Source organism: Zosterops lateralis (genome assembly GCF_965231275.1).
Source record: "Zosterops lateralis genome assembly, chromosome: 20".
Taxonomy (NCBI): Eukaryota; Metazoa; Chordata; class Aves; order Passeriformes; family Zosteropidae; genus Zosterops; species Zosterops lateralis.
This window is the reverse complement of record NC_139780.1, coordinates 4,274,203-4,295,334: the sequence shown is the minus strand read 5'-3', so window position 1 is coordinate 4,295,334 and position 21,132 is coordinate 4,274,203. Positions and strand designations below refer to the sequence as shown.

Here is a 21,132-nt window from a genome sequence, read left to right as displayed (position 1 = left end):
TTCCTTCTGGAAGGGGTTGTGTGCAGGGGAAGGGGCTGTGGCTGCAGATATGGATGTTCCCCAGGGGCAAAACATGGACATTCCTTGGTGCCAGCCCCTGCTGGGTGTTTGTGGGGAGGGCTGGGACAGAACCACACTGCAGTCCCAGTCCCTGCATCACAGACCCCACAGGGTCTCACAAGGACCCAAACTGGAGCCCCAGCCTCTGATCTCCTGCAGATCTCAAGGGCCCAGACTGAAAGTTTCTTTGTCTTTGTTTTCAATGGAAATATAATCCCGTGATTGAGAAGTGGTATTGAAAGAAAAAGCCTTTTTCATGTAAACTTTAGGGTCAAAATATTGCTATTTTTAAATAAAATCCTATTCCATCAGGGAGTATTCATCCACCTCTGTCCTGTAGATACCAGTCTCTGTGTTTAGAAGTCGTGATGAGAAGGGCCATCACATGCTGGAAATATTTCCTGCCACACTGAGGACTCTTTAGCAAAATTTTGGTGGAAAATAATTTTTAATTCTTCCTTTTCCCTTAAAAATTAAAAGTTTTGCTAGCAGACCCTCAAACCCCCCCCCTCCAAAAAAAATAAAAAATGCAACAACAACAACAATAAATCAAAAAACAAACAAAGAAACTAAAACAAAAAAAAAAAAAAAAAAAAACAACCAAAAAACCACTGGTAGAGCTGAGGTGAAGCAAATTGAACAAGCAGTTATCTCCAGGACCTCTTCCAGACTCCCTTTATACAGAAAGCCATGATAGTTAATTCTTCACTTATTTCTGGTGATATGAAGCCAGGAGGTTTCGAGTACTATGGACTGAAAGCTTCCATTAGAAGAAGGTTGATCCAAGGGTTAGGAAACAGGGGTGATATTTTGAAAGCAACAGTTAAATTTGCTGTCTGGACACATCTTTTCTATGTTCCTTTACAGATAAGTGCCCTCAGTCTGTCAGGTTCTCATCTATAAAAATGATAAGAATATTTCCACCTTATCCTAAATGTCTTAGGAAGTAAATCTAGAAGATTGAGGCTTTCTGTCTGTGTGAGCACATATATCTACCTGCAGTTCCTCCTCCCTTTCCACAAGGCATTACTTCATTCTTACAGCAGATTCCTTGATTGCAAGAGGTAAAAAGTGTTGGCTTTTCCCTGAACCTCCTTTTTTTCTTTGCTGTGTAAAATAACATTCTAAAGATGACACTAAACTCTGGCACCAGACATCAAGTTCATGGTGCTCCCTCTGGCTGGGTGAATCTGACTGTGAATAAAAGAGGAGTTTGTCTGTCCACATTGTCTGGGTCAAGGGGTGGACAGTGTTGCAATGAAGGTCACACATCCTTTTGGCTGTATTTATTAATTATGCTTATATAGAATGGTAATATATTATATTTAATACATAATTTGATTAAATTTTGAGCTGTGTACTATTAATTATCTATATCTACTATCTATTAAAATTATCTGTGTACTGTTAATTATCCATTATAATTATTATTTGAATCTGAAGAACAATAATATATTTTGGCCTAGACAAAGGTTCTTTCTTCTTTTATTCTAGAACAAGCTGATATTTATTCTTACATGGAGAACACAAAACCTGAGATTGCAGAACTGGGCTGGGAAAGCTAAAATCTATTCCAGTGATCCGTGGGGCAATTCTGATTAATTCTCTGACAGGTCTTGCTTGAGCTTCCCTTCCTGCTGAAGTAATACAGAAACAACGTCTCGTAAGAGTGCAGCTAAATTTATGTTTAATTGCCTCCAGAACAGAGGTGTTTGGAGATGCACAGAGAAAAGTGTGCATCTCTGCACATTCTGAGAGCCTGGGAGAGGCTGTAATAGGATACTTTGCCCAGTCAGAGGATTTGAAACCATCTCACCTTCAGCATCAGGGTCAGAATAACCTCATGTCCTACATGGTGTTCTTGTACCAGGCTGGGAACACCTCACCCTGTCAGCCAAGGGACCCTTGGGGTGCTGTGGGGATGTCAGCAGGCTCAGAGCATGCTTGGAGTTATCTTTTGCACAATTAATCCCTTATAATTTTGTTGGTGAATGCACCAATCAGGAATTTTCTCTGTGATTAGAAACCCGCTTGAAATCAATGGCAGTCTTTTCCTTTCAGCAGGCAGAGTTTGAGTGCAGGAGTTTGTGAGACTGCCCCGGCCTCTCTGGATGAAAGGCACAGCACTGAAATCCAATTCAGAAAAAGTTCCTTCTTCCACACATTCCTATTTACAGGAATATACGTGCCTCCACCTACTTCAGCACATTGAAAGGAATCTGCTGCAGGAATAAAGCTTATCAAAGCCTAAGCACATCACAATCAGCCTTCTGTGTAGATGCAAAACCTTCCTGAGCAGCAGCAACACGAATTAAACCCAACAGAAGAAGACAGACACTCATTAAAGGGGCTTATAACAAATCAGTTTTCAGACATTTAAAGAATAAACTCGTTAGAATAAACCTGTTAAAGAGATCCTCAGCAAAGCTAATTAGGTCGGTGTTGCAGTGGCACAATGGCTCCCTTTTTCCACACAAGCCTTAATGGCAGCACAAGCCTGTTAAAGGCATACACCAAATATACAATAAGCCAACTATTTATAGGACACCTCAGTCGGTTCATCCTCTAAACCTGACCTACCTACAAATTGCCCCTGGTGAGAGAGCTCTCCTGGGCTCCAAATGCCTATTGAAAACCCAGGGCCCTGTGCCTTGTTGTTTGTGAAAGAGACATCCACGGATGTGCCCCTGTTCCCAAACAAAGGGACTGGTGATGGCTCTGGAAGAGGGAAGTGATTGAGGGGTTTTTGTTTTCCTTTCTCTCCGTGTTGTACTCAAGGCACAGATTAACCAACAGAACCTATTCTCAGAGCCTTAATGACAATATTGATCGAGTATTGGTGAAGCAGCAAGGAAAGAAAGAGAATAAAAATAATTACTTTGCCCCTATAGAGTGGTTTTTGTCAACACGGGTAGAGATGGATGATTTGGAGATTAAAGACATTTAACTGAGGTCTGGCACTGTGTTTTTTTCTGAGTTCTGCTTCTGGTTTGGTGTAAAACAGGTTCTTTCTACGTCCCTCTCATGAAAAACAGGGTCAGTAGTGCTTCCTTTTGACCTCACCTGTTGCCATCCTGTGACACTGTTTTACACCACAACGACCCAGACTCTGAGATTCAGAAGGCTGGAAATGACTCCTTTATTTTTGGGATGTGTCTCCCTTTTATACTATTCCACACAGACCAATTTGATTGGTGACACAAAGACAAACCTCTTCACTCACATTGGTCAGACCAGAGGGACATCAAGAAGTCCCTCATAGGGAAAGGAATGAATAACAAAGTTACAGTTACAAAAACATTTCTCCTTTTTGCAGAAATCTCCCTGGGAAAAGAATTTCAGAAAACCAAAACACCTCAGGCATGGAACCAGTACTGAGGTGTGTGAGGAAAACCTTAGAACTTCCTTCAGGATGATCTACAGAGCCCAAAGATAATTTTGTAGAGGGTATTAGAATTCCTATGGTGGTTTAATCCTTCTGGTGTGGATAACTGGATAAAAGGAAACTGGATGTGGCACTTGATACCATGACCTAGTTGAGGTGTTAAGACTGGGTTGGACTTGATGAACTTGAAGGTCTCTTCCAACCTACACATTCTGTGATTCTGTGATTCTGTGAACTGCAAACCATGGTGCTCTCAGTTGTACCATTGCCCATAAATACCTCAATTTATGGATGCATTCGTGCCTTTGTGTTGTGTAGGCAAAAAATTGGGTGGGCAACTGCAGTTAGGTCAGCCTGGCTCCCACGTGGAAGTTACACAAACACAAATAATCCTGACAGGAGTATTAGGTTTGTATTTTATCACTTGTATTACACAGATGCAAGGAAAAGTGAGGAGGAGTAAAGTGATTCCCTTGAGATTATGTGTCTATCAGCAGCAGCAGAGCTAAAAATAGATCCCAGGTGTCCAAGCTGGTCCTGAACATTTTATACAATAGATCACTCCCTCCAGAGGTGAGCTGGGTGATTTTCCTCAGGAAACACTGGAAGAGTTAAATGCTGACTGGCTGGGAGGAAATTGGTCTATAACTAACGGGGAAAGAAATGTTTATTCCTGGAGAAGGTGTCACAAGCATAAGAAGAGCTCGAAAACAAGAATTGAGCACAAGAAGAAGAAACACTTGACAGCCACAGCCCTTTCGGTTGCCTTGAGTGGCTGTGTGCAGAATTCATTGCTGGCATCCCAAAAACGGTGTCAGCTGCAGAGACTGAGCCCAGGGCATGAATCTCCTGGGACAGCACTGGGACACTGGGGGTGACAATGATCTCGAGGGGACATCTGGGCTGGTTCAGAGCTGCCACACACAAGTGGATACCCAGAGGGGGAAATAGAGGAAAATAAAATACTCTAGGATTCCCCAGACTGGATTTCTGCCTAATGTTTAACCCACAGAGAATGAAGGGATTGGTATGGAAATCTGAAACCTGCTGGTGAAGAAGGATTGAGGCAAAGTTCCTTTCCCATTTCCATGGAAAGTCAGCAGCTGAGCTCAGGGCTGCTCTGGGAGAGGTGTGCACACACAGAGTATGTAGCAGTCTTTGCTTTGGGAAGCATCCAAATAAAATAAACGAACTGGAGTTTTTATACTCACTCTTTAACGTGCTGCTTGGGAAACTGTGCCATAAAAGCTGCATCTAAACAGCTGTGTTTCACACCAAGATCTTGGTCCTGAACACCTGGATAGGGCACACACACCACGGCTCCTTCTTGGTTTACCTGACCGTGTTTTTGTAAATAGATTCCTGAATATTTTGATTTGTCCTTTTCCTGCTCTGACCACTAACCAGAATAGCCCGAGGGGCTGCGTTTATGCAGAGTTTTTTGTGAAGCACTTTCAACATAGTTCCTGAAAATCGATGGCATCACTTTGTCTTAACCAGATAAAAAGTCCCTGTTGTAGGTGAGAAATAATATTGCTCAAGGCATGTGGTTACTGTGAGGTAACAACAGCTCCACTTCTCAGGGTGCTGGAATGCACCAGCCATCAACCTGGTGACTCACTGCATACCTGAGGCAAAATGCAGTTATCTCAGAGCAGCAGCACGCTCCAAGACATGGCATTCCTCACTGATTCAGATTTGCTCCCAAATAAATAACAAATAATACTCAGCAGTTAAAAAAAAAAAAAAAAAAAAAAAAAAAAAAAGAAGCTGCTTTTTATTCCTCCCCCTATTCAATAATTGCCAGGTCTGTTGGTCCAAAGATAATGGTGATGGTCCGTTCTGAGCTTCTGTTGTTGAAAAAAGTGCAGTTAGGTTGCATGAATCTGTTGGAACATGCTGGACTCCCTGTCCTGGAGATTTGGACCCTTAGGCTCCAGAAAACAGAGTTTCCCTGCTGTGTTGTGTGGCAGAGAGCCAGGTGGCTTGGCTGGTATTTATAATCCAGGGAGAAAAAGACAGAGCCACCCCTCCCAGGGGCTGAAAACAAGGGCCAAGACAGTTGGAATGGATCAGATCAACTGAACAGTCACGCAGTGGGATGTGTGTTTGTGCCATGACCTGGGTTTGTGCTGGGGGTGGTACCATTGTTCTGTGCTGACATCCAGGGTAGGACCTCAGCACAGCCCTGCTGTGGGGAAATCAGAACACAGGAACTGACCTTCTCGCTCTCATCAAGATTAACTTGGACTCTGGATGACACTGGCTCTTCTGCAGCTCTTTTAATCAAGCTAAACCCTCTTTTTCTCATGCTTGCTTCATAATTTCCACGCCTCTTGCTTTGCCACCTCCTTTGCAGTGAATTTTATGGGGGCTCTGTGAGATGTGAAACAGTTACAAGAACATAGATATGTTGGAGTGAGGAATAAGGAAAAAAAATCCATTGAGCACTCCAGTCCCTGCATTTGACTGCACATGGGTTTCATCTGCCAACTTTTTTTTTTTTTTTTTTTTTTTTTTTTTTTTTTTTTTTTTTTTTTTTGAGTGGTCTGAAGTGCTGAGTGATTGCAGAGAGAGGCAGAGTGAGGCTTGAAGCCTCCTGTGCAGCTCATGATGGGCTGGGAGTTACAAGTAGTTCCCTTTTGAAAGTCACAGTCCAAGTTCAGAGGGAAACCAAACCGCAGGTGATGAATACTGATGACTTGTGCTTGGTCCCACACAATAGCAACAATAGTGAATATGAAAGACTGCTAATAAAGAATATGGATTTGTGCCTAAATGGGAAAATCAGCAGATATAGGTTCATTTACCTGCTCTTCCAGGCACCACAGCAGGCTCTAAAGGAAAGTATTCAAATCCTATGGCTTCATCCTTCTAAAATTTAGGAATTCTCCTAAGCACTGATTTGCTTCCCTTTAGAGTCAACACAGAGAGAGACAATTTCAGAAGGAAATTCAAGCCATGTCAAAGACACTGTCTGAGATAACAGGAAGATTACACCTGTAGAGTTAAAATTACCACTTTCTGTTAACTGCAGAGAATGTTTAGATGAATACCTGAAACCAAATGTCTGGCCTGTTCTAATTCCCCACGAATCCAATGGATCAAATCATTAATTTGTGTCCTCTAGTCTTGGCCAGGAACTGTCATATCAAAGACAGTCAGAAAATAGTATTTGGAGCTGAGAAATAACCAATTCCCACTGCTCTTTCTGCCCACTAAGTTTTCCTAGATTTGGCCTCAGAGTGGTTGCTGCCTTATTTTAAATTTCAATGAAAGGCAAATCACTGTTACTCCTTTCTCACAAGACATCTGCTAAAAAGTAGACCAGCAGGACAAAATGCTAAAAAAGCTAATTAGAAAGCTGGATCTCAGGAAATTGAAAATTTTATTCTGCAACATCAGAAGTTCATGGTGCTCAGAACAAGTGTCCTGAAAAATGGGTGCCCAGGACAGCTGGAGTTGATTCTGAAGTTATGGCATTTCTGCCTTTGTTACTTTGAACCTGGGATGGGATTTATCTAAACTGATAAATTTGGGATCTGTTAATTTAGGAACAATGAAAAAAGATGGGGAAGCCTCTATTTGGAAAGATGGGTGAGTTCAGAATTTTTAAAATATCTAAGAACTGCACTGAGGATGATTATTCATATTAATGCAGGGGAACTAGATATCAGAAACTCCTTTTAGAAAACAACCCCAACCATTTCCCAACTGCTTCTTCCCACTCTGTTGGGACCTGCCAGAATTTTGTCTTGGCCAGGGATCCCAGTATTTCTCCAGCCACTGCTGAAGATTCTGCCTAAACCTTTAATTCTGCATTTGAAGGTGATGGAATCAGGCTCTATTTACTCCTTGCCTCTTGGCCTGACCCTCGAGGCCATTCACAGCCTTTGCTGCCATCCATTACAACAGCCTGGTGGTTGTCTACACCTCTCTGGGCTCCCTTTGTGTCACCCATCCTGCTTGGGGAACACTGGGACACTCATCCAGGTGTTCAGGGGTACCAGCAGCAGGTGAATGTGGTTGGTGCCCAGGATATCCCTGCAGCCAGCACAAAGCACAGCCTGAGTAAGATCACTGCTTGCTGTGATATTGTTTGCAGAGGAGAAAGAGGAAATATATTTCACAAGAGACTGGGAGAGCACCAGAATATCAATACAATGCTCACAAAACAAGTTTAATCCATTTTTAGCCTGTAATAAACAATGAAGTCTGTGAAACCTTGACAAGAATACATTGTGCATCCTCAAGGAGGACAGCACAACAGGATATGTGGGAAAGAAAAGTTTGCCAGTAGCATGAGAAGAACACAGAGTGGAGTCTGAATATCTTCAGCAGCTCATGGGACTCTGGAGTGAGTTTTGCTGTAGAATCACAAACAGAAATGAAGAATTCGCTGTGTGCAGCTGGCACATACAGCTCCTTTTGCAAGAGATAATAATGGCACTTTGTGCTGGCCTGTTTGGGTGGAGTGAATTTCCTTTCTAGCAGCTCATAGGAGCTTGTTGTAGGTCTGTGACCAAACATTTGTTGTTAACACACTGATGATTTTGATAATGAACATCTTGCTCAGCAATGAAAAAGGGGAAAAGAGGATTTCAGTGAGATTAGTCATCTTTTGTTTGTGATCCAGCTGGGTATTGCTCTACCTGTGGGACGTGGTGAGTGCTTGCCTTTGTCTCACTTCTTTTGTTTTCTTTTATTCATCTTCTACTGCTTCAATTTTGAATTTTTTTTTTTCTCTTGACTACCAAGTTTTCTTGGTTTTATTTGTCCTTTTTGGGCCTTTTCCCCCAGGCCCCAGGAGGGCAATGAGGGGATGACTGTGCTGTGTTGAGCTGAACACTGGGGATAACCCACACCCACAGCACACCTGGAACACACCTTGGAAACCTCTTTGTCCATCATTGTGGCAGCTGTTAAGTGACCAACATGGACATTTCTCTCATTTCTAGGTCTCTCAGTTCCATGTGATTTCTTCCTAAACTTCTAATAAAGAATCCAAATTACTGTTTCCCCATCCTCATCAGTACCATAATTTTTTTTTTGCAAATTTCTCACTTTTCACCCTGTGTGTTGTGGATTTCTGTTCTCCTTCACACCCTCCCCTGATAGACAGGTTTCTACTTTCATCATGCAACAATATTATAGTTTAAAGAAGTCCAAACATTGCTTTTAAGACATCTGTAGAAAGAAGGGTGAAAAAAGTGAGGATTGGATGTGCTAAAACTGTTAAAAGCTAAAAAAAAAAAAAAAAAAAAAAAAAAAAAAAAATCCTCACTGGAAGAAGAAATAGAAATCCTTGTTCAATGGAGCTTTGCTGATTTGGGGTGAAGATCAAGGCTTTGTTCATTGTCGGGAGAAGGTGAGTTGAAATACCCAACACTAAAAAGAAGAGACCACTGAAAAGAGAAAGCTACTGAAGTGAAATAATTTTGTTTTTAAAAACGGCATCCAGAAGCCTTATCTTTGACACATAAGAACAGACACATAGCCAAATATGCTGTAACCTGCTTAGGTTTCCAAAGCAGCAAATTAAACCAGTGGACTATGCAGTGAGTGTCCATTCAGATGAGCAAAGCTCATTGAACACAACAATACTGTAAGAGAACATGTTGAATACTCAATGCACCAAATAATCTGCTTTCGATACAGAGACAGTCACAGCTTCAGGAAACGAGGCAGCAAACAGTGTTTGTGTGATTTGGGCAGGGAGACAGGGAAAACATTCTGGACAGGAAAATTATAAGCAAAACTACTCTTTTTGCATTGTTTTATGTTTTTCTGCTAATTATATTTTTATTATATTGATAGAAAAATCTTATTTCCAGGCATGACACCTGCCCCAGGAGTTGATTGACTTTGATGGATGGAGGTGTTACTTTGTATAGAGTTTTTATCAGAGAATTACAGAATCGTGGAATATCCTGGATTGGAAGGGACCCACAGGGATCATCCTGGGGCCTGCACAGACCCCCCAACAATCCCAGCCTGTCCTTGTGAGTGTTGTCCAAGCTCTCCTGGAGCTCTGGCAGCCTCGGGGCCGTGCCCATTCCCTGGGGAGCCTGGGCAGTGCCAGCACCCTCTGGGACAAGAACCTTTCCCTGATATCCAACCCAACCCTCCCCTGACACAGCTCCAGCCCTGGGGTGGTGAAATGTTCCCTGGCTCTGTGAGACCTTTGGGTGCCTGAGGAGCATCATCTTATTTGTTTTCTCTCTCTCCCTCTGCCCAGGAATCTGAAATATCATTCTGGGTGGTGCCAAATCCTGCTAGACCAAATCACAGAATCCTGCTCGGGTGTAGTGAGGAAAGACACCCAGAGCTGTTGCATTGGTTGAGTTGGCAAATCCCACATGGCTGCACTGCAGGTTCATGGAGCCTTTGCTTTAATTTCAAGCCTCATGTAGGACACAAGGGTTCCCCTTCTGTTTCTGGTAAATGCCAAGAGCATCAGTGAACAAACACACTGATGATAACCCCAAGCACCATTTATTTGTTTAAACAAGGGCTTTGACCTTGTTTATATGTTCTGTGTAAGACCCAGTTCCTGAATTTTCCCTGCTGTGTGTGGAGTTTCCTCTGTGGCCTTGCACCAAGGGGATCTGTGAGAATGATTTCACTCTTTTATTTGAGCCAGTGTGACAGAATCCAAGGTGGCTCACCAGGAATTGTGCTTTGTGGCTGAACAGTCACTTGGAAAAGTGATTTGGGAACAGCCACTTGGAAAATGGGGAGGTTTGGGTACCCTGTAACTGAGATGAGCTGAGCTCCAGCCCTATTGGAGCAGCTGGGAGTTCAACGAAACAGCTGCTAATTCTGCTTAGGAAAGATTTGCTGAAGATTTAGCTTAAGACAATGTTCTGTAGCCACAGGGGATGGGTGAGAGAAGGACAGAGTGTCCTTGCAGGCCAGAGAAGGGACTGTCCTTGCAGGAAGGAGGGTGTCTCCCATTGCCCTCCTTGCCCCACATACCCCGCTTGAGGTGACTGATGTTTTTCCTTCTGTCAGCCCAGCCCAGCCCGGCCCAGCCCAGTCCAGGGACAGTGTCTGGAAGTCTCACATCACAGTGTTGTTAAGCTCTGCCCCATCACTGTGCTGCCCTTGCTGATCTGCTGGGCTTTATCTGGGTGGCTCATGCCCTTGAATCTGCCCCATCTCCACTGCTCACCCCGAGCCATCCCCAAGCCCAGCGGTGGGATGTTCAATGGAGGGCACAGCTGGGCCGGGAGTGCAGCGGGCTGTCCCCAGGGTTAGCTCGGCTCGGTTCTGCTCGCCTCAGCTCGGCCCAGCTCAGCTCTGCCCTGCTCAGCTCGGCCCGGCTCATCCCGGCCCGGCTCCCCGGCGCTGTCCGCGGTGCTGAAGGCCGCCCGCCCGGGGATGGGGACGGCGATGGGGCTGGGGATGGGGATGGGGCTGGGGATGGGGCTGGGAATGGGGATGGGGATGGGGCTGGGGATGGGGCTGGGAATGGGGATGGGGCTGGGGATGGGGCTGGGGATGGGGATGGGGCTGGGGATGGGGCTGGGGATGGGGATGGGGCTGGGAATGGGGATGGGGCTGGGGATGGGGCTGGGGATGGGGATGGGGATGGGGATGGGGCTGGGAATGGGGATGGGGCTGGGGATGGGGATGGGGATGGGGCTGGGGATGGGGACGGCGATGGGGATGGGGATGGGGCTGGGAATGGGGATGGGGATGGGGATGGGGATGGGGAGCGGCTTGGCCCCGGCGCAGCTCCCCGAGGAGAGCTGGGACCCCCCCAGCGGGATCCCCCATCCTGCTCCCCCATCACCTCCCGGCTCGGCCCGACCAGCCGGGCGCTGTGCGGGGCCGGGGGGAGAAAATTGAAGGCAGTGGGGGGTGAAAAAAAAAAAAAAAATAGATGGGGTCTTCCTGGCATGGCAGCCGGCCCCGCTCAGCCTCCTCCGCCCCGAACCCCTCGGGTCCCCCTCGGCTGACAAGTTTCAGGCGCATCCCGCGGCCCTTCCCGGCCCTTCCCTCCCTTCCCACGGCCCAGGCTCCGTCTGGCCGGAGCTGAAGTCCCTCCTTTTCGCCCCCGGCCCCTCCCCTTCTCTAATTATGTACAAAACACTTCTTAGAATAAAATGGCCCAGCTGGGGCTCCGCCCTGCTCTCCTCTTCCCCATTCATCCTCTCCAGCCCGCTGCAAGCCCCTCCTCCTGTGGCAAGCCCAGCCTCTCGCTTCCCTCCTGGAGCTCTTTTCATTTTTATTTCTAACCCCCTCTCCATTCTCCCTGCTGCCTCTGCTCTTTCCCCCGATGGCTACGAACTGAGCAGCAGAAGAGAGGGGGGGCACAAGAAGGGGGAAGAAAAAAAAGCAAGAAAAAGGAAAAGGAAGAAGGAGAGAAGCGGATTTTTTTTTTCTTTTTTTTCTTTTTTTTTCTTTTTTTTTTTTTTTTTTTTTTCCTTGCCTCTGCCCTTAATGCCCGCGATCTGGATCAAGGAAGGGGATTTTCTGTCTGAGCATGAAAAGGACTGCTAGAGCCCCAGGATTTTCACGCCTGCACTATCAGCCCCGCACCCAGTATGCGAGCTGGACAGAGAAGCTCTCCCACAAGTTCCTACCGAGCCGAATAAAACCCGCGGGCGAGCCCATCTCCGCCACAGAGGGACATTAGCATCAGGTAAGGCAGGAGCGAGCGCTGCGCTGCGGCTGCGGCGCTGCCCGTGCCCGGGGCCGGCTCCCCGAACTGCCGCGCGTTGTGTAACGCGGGCCCCGCCGCTGCACCCCCGCCCTGGGCTCGCCGGGGGACCGGGGATGGATGGATGGATAGAGGGATGGATGGATGGGTGGATGGATAGAGGGATGGATGGCCGAGTCCCGCAGCTCCGTCAGGCGTTCTGCGTGCGCGGCGCTGAGCGAGGGGCCGAGATTCGCGCACTGGGATGGAAGGATGGAAGGATGGAAGGATGGAAGGATGGATGGATGGATGGATGGATGGATGGATGGATGGATGGATGGAAGGATGGAAGGATGGATGGATGGATGGGAGCGCTGGTTTTTACTGGGGCAGCCCCCCCGCCCTGGAGGGTGCCCGGAGATTTGGGGTTCACCGCGGTGCGGTGGGAGGCAGCCAGGATCCATCTGTATTCCGGAGTATCGGTACATCCCGGAGCAGGGGGGACCGTCCCCAAGGAGATGGTGTCATCTCCACTTCATCCACCGCTCCGCTTTTCGCAAGTGACGAGCAAATCGCGGAGGAGAAAGGAAAGTCTGTCGCCTCGAATCCCGCGCCGGGCTGATTGCCTCGACTTCCAGCGGGGATGGGAGACAGCGGCAGGGCCGGGGGAGGGCAGGGATGGCGGGGAGCTGCACCCCGCCGTGCCGGGGATGGCTTTTCCCCGCGTTCATCTCTCCATTCGCTGCTGCTGAAGCATAACTTTGCCTTTTTGCAGCCCTTGGGGGATGGCGGGACGGAGGGCGATCTCCGTGCCATTGCATCATCCCCGGGGTCCAGCACAGCCGGGTCTAAAGCCCCAGACACGATATAGGGGTTTGTAGGTGTGAGTGTTTTGGCTTTGGAGAGTTCCCCCGTGCTGGTACCCGAGGGTGGGGAAGGGAGGAGGTGTCGCCTCTCGGTGCAGTCTCCTCTCCATGGAGGGAACCCGGCAGCAGATGAAACGCCGGCAGAATTGCTGTTTGAATTTAGCCCTGTGATTGACACCTGCACCAGGCAGGACAGAGGGGTCCTTCGTGCTCTACTCCGGCTGCTCATCTGCCTGCATAAGAATTAATTTCTTAATGGCCGTAAATCTGCTTTCCCGGGAGTTGTAGAGAAGTATTTGAGAGACAGCGAGAGGAGGAGGGATCGAGTGAAGAGGAGATGTGGCTTTGGTGTAAGGAACATGAAAGGCTTTTGAAAAAAAAAAAAAAAAAGATTCCTTATAAAGGAAAAATATCGATCAGCTCTGCTTGTGAGTAGCAGCCAGCCAGCCCTGGACTCTCTCCCTCCCACACAGCCCAGACAAGCACCGCGGTCTCCCTGGAGCGTGTAGACGCCGAGCACACCCAGCACACGCCGTGGGACTGGGAGCCCAGCCCGTGCTCAGACACGGCCCCTCGGGCTGCCTCTGCCCCCGCCGGGGGTGCGGACACCTCTCCGGCTCTGCACACACCTCTCCGGGCTCTGCACACACCTCTCCGGGTCTGCAGACACCTCTCCGGGTCTGCACACACCTCTCCGGCTCTGCACACACCTCTCCGGGCTCTGCACACACCTCTCCGGGTCTGCAGACACCTCTCCGGCTCTGCACACACCTCTCCGGGCTCTGCACACACCTCTCCGGGTCTGCACACACCTCTCCGGGTCTGCAGACCACTCTCCGGGCTCTGCAGACACCTCTCCGGGCTCTGCACACACCTCTCCGGGTCTGCACACACCTCTCCGGGTCTGCAGACCACTCTCCGGGCTCTGCAGACACCTCTCCGGGTCTGCAGACAGCTCTCCGGGCACACACGGGAACGGGCAGGAAAAGCTGCATTGATATTCTCGCTATGTAAATCAAACCTTCAGAAGTTCGCATGAGCACACACACACACACACACACACACACACACACACACACACACACACAGCCGTCTCCTTCGCAGGGCTCGCAGTAGGTGGTTTGTTCCTCCAGTGCAGCTTTCTCTCTTGTAGTTGGCTCCAGGCATTGATTTGGGGTTTGTCTGACTCCAAAAGCCCTTTGCAACTCAGCAGAAAACCCTCTACATTTGGTGTGTCTAGGTTTGTTTTATGGCTCTTTGCAGATTCCCAGGACTCGGGAATGATTTCAGTGCTGGAAAGGCAGAGGAGCAGCAGGCAGGGAAGCAGGGAAATGGCTGGGGGAGCGGTGGCAATTCCACACTCGTCATGCCTTCTCTGATCACGAGCTGGAGGCTGGGAGTATGGGAAGAGCTCTGCTGGAGTTACACAGCTTTTTAATGTGTGTGTGAGAGAGCTCTGTGGCTGAAACACATCTACGGCTAAAACAACAATTCAAGGCTCCACTTCTTTCCTACCCTGGTTCAGAGAAAAACCCTCCCAATCCTCAGGGGGCAGATATTGCCTCTGCATGCCCCTTTGATCAGAAATGACAGAGTGGGCACAGGGGAGATGATGTCACTGCTGTTAGAGGTGTTTAACACCCTCCTCTGACCTTCCTCCTCTTCCCCTCTTTCCATAGGGCCTAGTGGGGAGATGAGCCTCCAAGAGCAGGAACACAATGAGACTGACTAAAGTCCATGTGAAAACTTTGGAGAGGGGGGAAACATATGGTGAATTGGCTTGTTTTAGGTAAAATGTGTCCCAAAAGAAACGGCACTGAACGTGTCTCTGTTCCCTCCTAACCACCACTGTTTACTACACTGGAAGGATGTGTAAGGCGGATGCTAAACACGACGTGGGAATGGGCCTGCCAGCAGACAATAGTCATTGTTGTCTGTGTGACAGAAATAGTTCAAAGCCAAATCCTCCCGTCTTCGCTCAGGCAGGAGCCCCAGCACCTTCTCCAGGTGCATTGCTTGGGAGAGCACGGCAGGAACTGGCTCCAGAACCAGGGATGTGCACCTCCAGGAAGGGATGTGGGTTTCTAGGCTTGGCCCAGGAATTGGTATTTACAGTGGATGAAGGGATGTTGAGAAAGCAGGAAAAATTGATTGAGGGGCAGAGGTGTGTGGGAAAAACTGCTAAAGAACATAAAGAGGGGTGAAGAACCCCCCGACCACTGCGAGACTCAACGTTCAGAGGTGGGAAATCATGGAGGATGAGCAGGGCTTTGCTGGGCTTTGCTGGGCTGGGCTGGGCTGGGCTGAGCAGGGTGTGGGGTGTGTTCCCTTCCCCAGAAAGGGAATTTCCTGCTCAGCCCAGCTCAGCCCCGCTCACCCCAGCACGGCCCAGCCCAGCTCCGCTCAGCCCAGCACAGCCCAGCTCAGCCCAGCACAGCCCAGCTCAGCCCAGCTCAGCCCAGCACAGCTTAGCCCAGCCCAGCCCAGCAGAGCCCAGCTCAGGCCAGCACAGCCTTGCTCAGCCCAGTTCAGCCCAGCAGAGCCCAGCACATCCCAGCACAGCCCATCACAGCCCCGCTCAGCCCAGCACAGCCCAGCACAGCCCAGCTCGGCGGGCGGGCGGTGCCGCCGGGCCCCAGGAGGGGGCGCTGTGGCTCCACGCAGCACCAGGCGCGGAGCAGCGCGGAACGGAGCGGGGCTCGCCCGCACCCCTGCGCTTCATCCCCGCACATCCTCCCTGCACTCCATCCCTGCACTCCATCCCTGCACTCCATCCCTGCACATCATCCCTGCACATCATCCCTGCACTCCATCCCTGCACTCCATCCCTGCACATCATCCCTGCACATCATCCCTTCACTCCATCCCTGCACTCCATCCCTGCACTCCATCCCTGCACTCCATCCCTGCACATCATCCCTGCACATCATCCCAGCACATCATCCCTGCACATCATCCCTTCACTCCATCCCTGCACTCCATCCCTGCCCGCATTTCCCAGCAGCATCCCCTGCCGGTACCCCTACCCACATCATCCCTGCCACTTCATCCTTGCTCGCATCGTCCCTGCCCGCATCCCCCGCCCCCTTCCCCAGGCGCGGGTAAGGCGGAGGGGCCGGGGGTGGGCGCTCGGGGCCGGCGGGGCTCTGCTCCCCCAGGTGAGGCTGGGTGGGTGCGGGCCGCGTCCTCCCGCTCCGGAGCCGCGGGGCGAGCGGAGCCTGCGGGGAGCCGGCCCGGTGCGTGCAGGGATCGTTCACCCGGTGATGAAATGCAGCTACTTCTGGGACAGAGCCCAGCAGCTTTTCCGTGCCAGCAAATACTACAGGGGAAGTGAAAAATCACTTCATGCATTGGAAGTGCAGAGATGAACTTAGTGAGGCAGAATATAAATTACCCGGACCGAGGGAGCTTGTGCCCAGTTGTTTGATTTACACCATCCTGCTTTGCAAAAAGTATCATGAGATTTTTAACAACCATAAGGACCTTGGCCCATTTCCTTCCAGGCCGCACAGAGCAGCTTTTCAGAATATCCACACACACACACACACACATATCTGGCTTCTAAACAGATTCATGGGCTGGGGTCTGGTCCTGTGGTTCTCCCTTTTCCCTGGAAGATGGCTGCCAGAGCAGGATGCTGAGTTAGGCAATGGTGCTGAGCTGAGTCAGGGCAAAATGTGCCCTCCCGGCAATGTGTGCTGCTCCAGAGTGTTCTTGGATGCCAGGGAAGGTGTTCCCCTCCTTGCTGTGCCTCTGCATGGCCACGTCCAGCTGATGTGCTGGGCCTGGAGCACGTCTGGCCAGGGCTGCAGAGGGCTTGTGGCTGCAGGTGCTGTGGGAAAGGGAAATGTTATCAAGGAGAGAGACCTGGGGAAGCAAACTGGATATACCTACTGGATACTTCTGCCCGGAGAGAGGATGGACAGGGATGGACCAGACAAATGAGGTGACATTCCCAGGGTTTGGAGTGGGCACAGGACAGCTGTTGCTGGCGTGATGGGCTAAGCTGTGCAGTGCCAGGGAAGGAAAAGTCCTGACTAGTGGGAGGGAGGGATGCGAGAAAGAGCAGAAATCAGAGGAGCAGCAGGTTTAGGCTGAGCTGAAGGCTATTGAAGGACTTAAGTTTATTTCAGGAATGCTGGATCACATCCCAAGTGGAGGTGGCATAAACTGGGTATATGAGCATGTCATTTTGGAAAGAAAACAAGAGTCAGGCCCAGGATTCCCCTGAGCCTGGGCTGGGCAGTTTAACACAACATTTACAGCCCCCTGCTTGGGGAGCTGTTTTCCTGCAGCCTTGAGGCAGGACCTGCAAGCTGCTTCACAGGAGAGAGATGCTTATTTATTTTTTGCTATTTGTTCTTCTGAAGTCATGTGTTCTACATCCATTTTATTGTTGCCTGCACAGTGCAGCTGGCAGAGCTCAGCTCTGCACAGAGCTGCTGCCGTGTCCACTGCAGTGCTGCCTGAGTGGGACCCACGGGGACACCAGTGGTGGTGGCACATTTCTGGGTGGTGACAAATCAGTCCTCAGTGTTTGAACTCTCACACATGTGATTCCTGGCTCCTGTTCCAGAAAAACAACCAGTTGCCCTGCTGATGGATCACCTCTCCCAGTGGCAATAGGAATAACAGTATGTCATAGGGGAGTGAATAATCTAGAGAGGGTCACCTGCAGAGGAGGATGGAGTGAATTGCCTTTGCCAGGCACATGCTGTTGTTCACTGGTGGAAATGCTGAGGTAGAAACTGATGTGCCAGGAGCACCAGTGCAGCTTTGCAGCCCTAGAACCGTTCTGTGTGTGTGTGTTAGCAGTGGGCACCATTCGGGGGAGTATTTCCATCATAGGGATGTCTTCCTTCCCAGAGAGTCACAAATTACAGCAAAGCCAGCTCACAGCTGACACACCAAGCCTGCAAACCAAGCTATGAGAGGTTCTCACAAGTAAGAGAAGCTCCATAAAACAAACAAAACCCCAACAATTTATTTTGTTTGGATATCAAAAGAGAATATAGGAGTAGAGGGAGCTCTCACTCCCATCCGTTCTCTTTGCTCCCAGTTTCCAGTAGAGTAGCTCTGGATCCTGTAGCCTGTTCCTGCCTGGGACCTGTCTCATTGCTATCCTGATAGGAAGTACATCCTTTACCCTGGTATTTAGAGAAGACACATCCTGAAGCCTTACGACAGGTATTCTTACAGCCTGGACTTTAATATCTTTGCATGTTACAGCTGGAATATGTTGTACAGCGAGTTCCCGTGGAAAGCTCGCAGCCTCTCGCTGTAAATCATTGCAGCCTGTCGGAGCCAGGGCTGCTAACTGGCTCTGTGGTGAGTGAGGATCTCTTTCTTAGGCTTTGATTTAGAGTGTGATTTAGAGCCTGGCCTGTGCTCTGGACTCCACTGTGTCCATCATGGTTTTGGATGCAGTTTTGGCCAGAAGTCCTGAGTCGGCACAACGGATCCCATTTAGCCATTTCTTTCCCCTGCTCTGGCTGCGTGTGTGGCTGTCAGATACATTGCTAACACTGGAGACCCCTGTGGTAATTTATCCTTGCAGCTGTGCATGCTGACTTGCTAAGCAGGGTGGAAGACAGGGAGTGTGAGCTTTAAAACCATCGTCTCATGCAGGCAGCACATTCCAGGTGAGGCTGCGGGAAGAAAAAAAAATAAATAAAAGGAGTTTGTGGAAAATCACAAAGCGTCTAAAACTAACCAGGGAAGAACAAACAGAAATGTTCTGTGACCCCAGGGAGGAGGCTGGGGATTCAGAGCAGGCAGGAGGAGCAGGATGAGCAGGTGTGAATCCTTAGCTGGGCTCAGTGGCACAGACACCAGCAGGGCAGGATGCGGGTGCAGGAGCAGCCGGGCTGCTCTTGGCGCGTGGCTGCTCCTCAGGCAGGTGCAGATGGTGAGCGGGTGAGTAGAGCCCTCAGACATATGCTGGGGTACATATGTGGCTCTGGGTCCCTCCTGGCTCAGGCCACCTCCCTGCCTGGAACAGGAGTGTTATTCCAGCCATTTCCCACACTGCTCCGTGCTCAGGGAGGTTTGCAGTCAAAGTCAAAGGTGTGTTTTGATGGAGCAGCGAGAGCTTTGGAGGGACAAGCTGAGACTGAAGAATGCCTGAGAAATACTGAGAAAGTCAAAGGGAAGAACTAACAAAGGCAGCACAGTGTTTGTGCTAAAATTGTGAACGGGGAGAAGAAGGCAGCAACAAGGATCCCTATAACATAGCCTTAAGATGAGCAGCTATTTCTAGAATTGCTTATTGTCATGTCGTCCAAATTCGGAGTTGCTTCTGCAAAACAACTCCAGGCTTTGCTGTTTTATGCTGGAGAATGCTGATAATGTGTTTATCTGCCATTTCCACTCTCCTTAAAGAGAACTGTAAAGTATTTGAAAATGATGGACCATGTTTTAGGCCAGTGAATAGATAAATCTAGTCAACCAAGGAAAAGAGAACAATTAGGATTTTCCCACAATATTTACTTAAAGTAACCAAAGAGTGGAAATTTGAGTTCTAGAAATATTTAGATAAACCCTTTTCTGTGCAATTTGAGATACATGTGCATCAATCCTTTTATTTGCTTCAGGGGGAAGAGCTAAGGTGAAAAGACTGACTGGAACTGGAAGTGTTGCTCAGGGAATTTGCTGGAGGATGAGGGATGAAGGAGTGATATATTTTGCTGATGAAGCTGGATTGGGCCTTGTTAAGACTGGAAAAAACTGAGGAGTGTTCTAACCACAACAATAGGACACTAAAGGGATCAGAAAGACATGGATGAGCACCGTTACTCCTGGGATTACCTTTCAGCTGTGTAGGGATGTGCAAAGTCAGTGGTTGTCTGAGGGCTGTCATCTGCAGTGCCAGATGGAATATCCTGTGTGTCACTATTTTTTTTATTTATTTCTTCCATGCTTTGCGTTCCCATAACATTCTGCACTAATGGAGTAAGTTACGAGTCATCTATGGAAGTATTTTTTTGGAGGGGAGGGTTTAGATCTAGTACCACATAATTTCCTTGGGTGTCTCCAGCTTTCTATGGGAAAGAGAAGGAGTGAATAACTATATCTCATTTCTCTCCCCTCTTTGTGACTGGAGAGGTGTCAAAATCCCTCTTCTTGTCTCAAAGGCCCTGCTGCTGTGAGGTGTGTCACTGAGTGCTCAGATATTGCTCAAAGTTTATCAAACACAGACTTTTTTCACGCCTAGGCTCAATTGTCACCGGCCCAGAACCACAAAGAGCCTGATCCTGCAATTGGAATCACACAGATAAATTTTTAATTACAGCCCCATGGACATAATGAAACTGATTTCCAAGCCCAAAGCCTAAGCAACAGCAAATCCATTCACACGCTGAGTGCAGAGTGAATCATGTTTATGGTCCATCAGTGTTCAGCTTCTTTGTTCCAAAATGCTGGTCAGGAAGGCAGAAGAAATATTCCCCGGGATATTATAAAGACTAACATATCATCAGAGGGAGAATCAATGGAGATTGATGGCAAATTAGATGGACACTTGAGACATTAAAAGGAAGGATGGAAAATAGAAGTGATATTATAATTGAACCATATTAATACATTTTAAATTGCTTTACAAATATTAACAAGTTAAATAAGGGAAGCCTGGAAATAATAGTTCATCTAGTCTGGGAAAGCTGGGAGTGAGGAGGGACATTGGGGCTCCAGCACAAAGGTATATGAAGGTTAAAATGAAAAGTGATCAGAAGTATTTTAACACTTTGATGATAGAAGAACAAGGGGACACATCAAAATTAAAGGGCACAACTTTTAAAGCAAATTAAAAGGAAATAGTCCTTTCTTCGGTGCATAGTGAAGGCACACAATTCCCTGCTGCAGGATGTCGCTGAGATGAAAGTCCGGATGGATTTGAAGTGTAAAAGGCTACATAACTTTGTAGCAATTAATAGCATTTGCAGCCCCGCAATCTGGGACAATGGTAATCAGGTCTCGGCTTCAAAGCAAAGGATGACCATCTTCTGGGGTCAGGAAGGACATTTTCTCTGTGCATAAAAAGAACATAATATGGTTGGCCAGGTAATGTGACTGCCTATGGTCGATCCCGCTGGAAGCTAAGTCAGCAAGAGATTAGCAAATTGCTTCTGTGGGTGCTGGATTAAGGTATTATAAAAAAGGTTTTCATCAATGCCAGA

General features: G+C 48.5%; 1 protein-coding gene across 1 annotated transcript in view; it reads left to right on the top strand.

The window, feature by feature from the left end:
* Window positions 1-11,640: 11,640 nt before the first annotated feature.
* Window positions 11,641-21,132, top strand: part of BRINP1 (BMP/retinoic acid inducible neural specific 1) — a 91,458-nt gene continuing 81,966 nt past the window's right edge. Inside the window, exon 1 of the mRNA XM_083875934.1 lies at window positions 11,641-12,095. The gene's annotated coding sequence lies outside the window, so the exon portion shown is untranslated. The remainder of the gene's footprint in view (window positions 12,096-21,132) is intronic.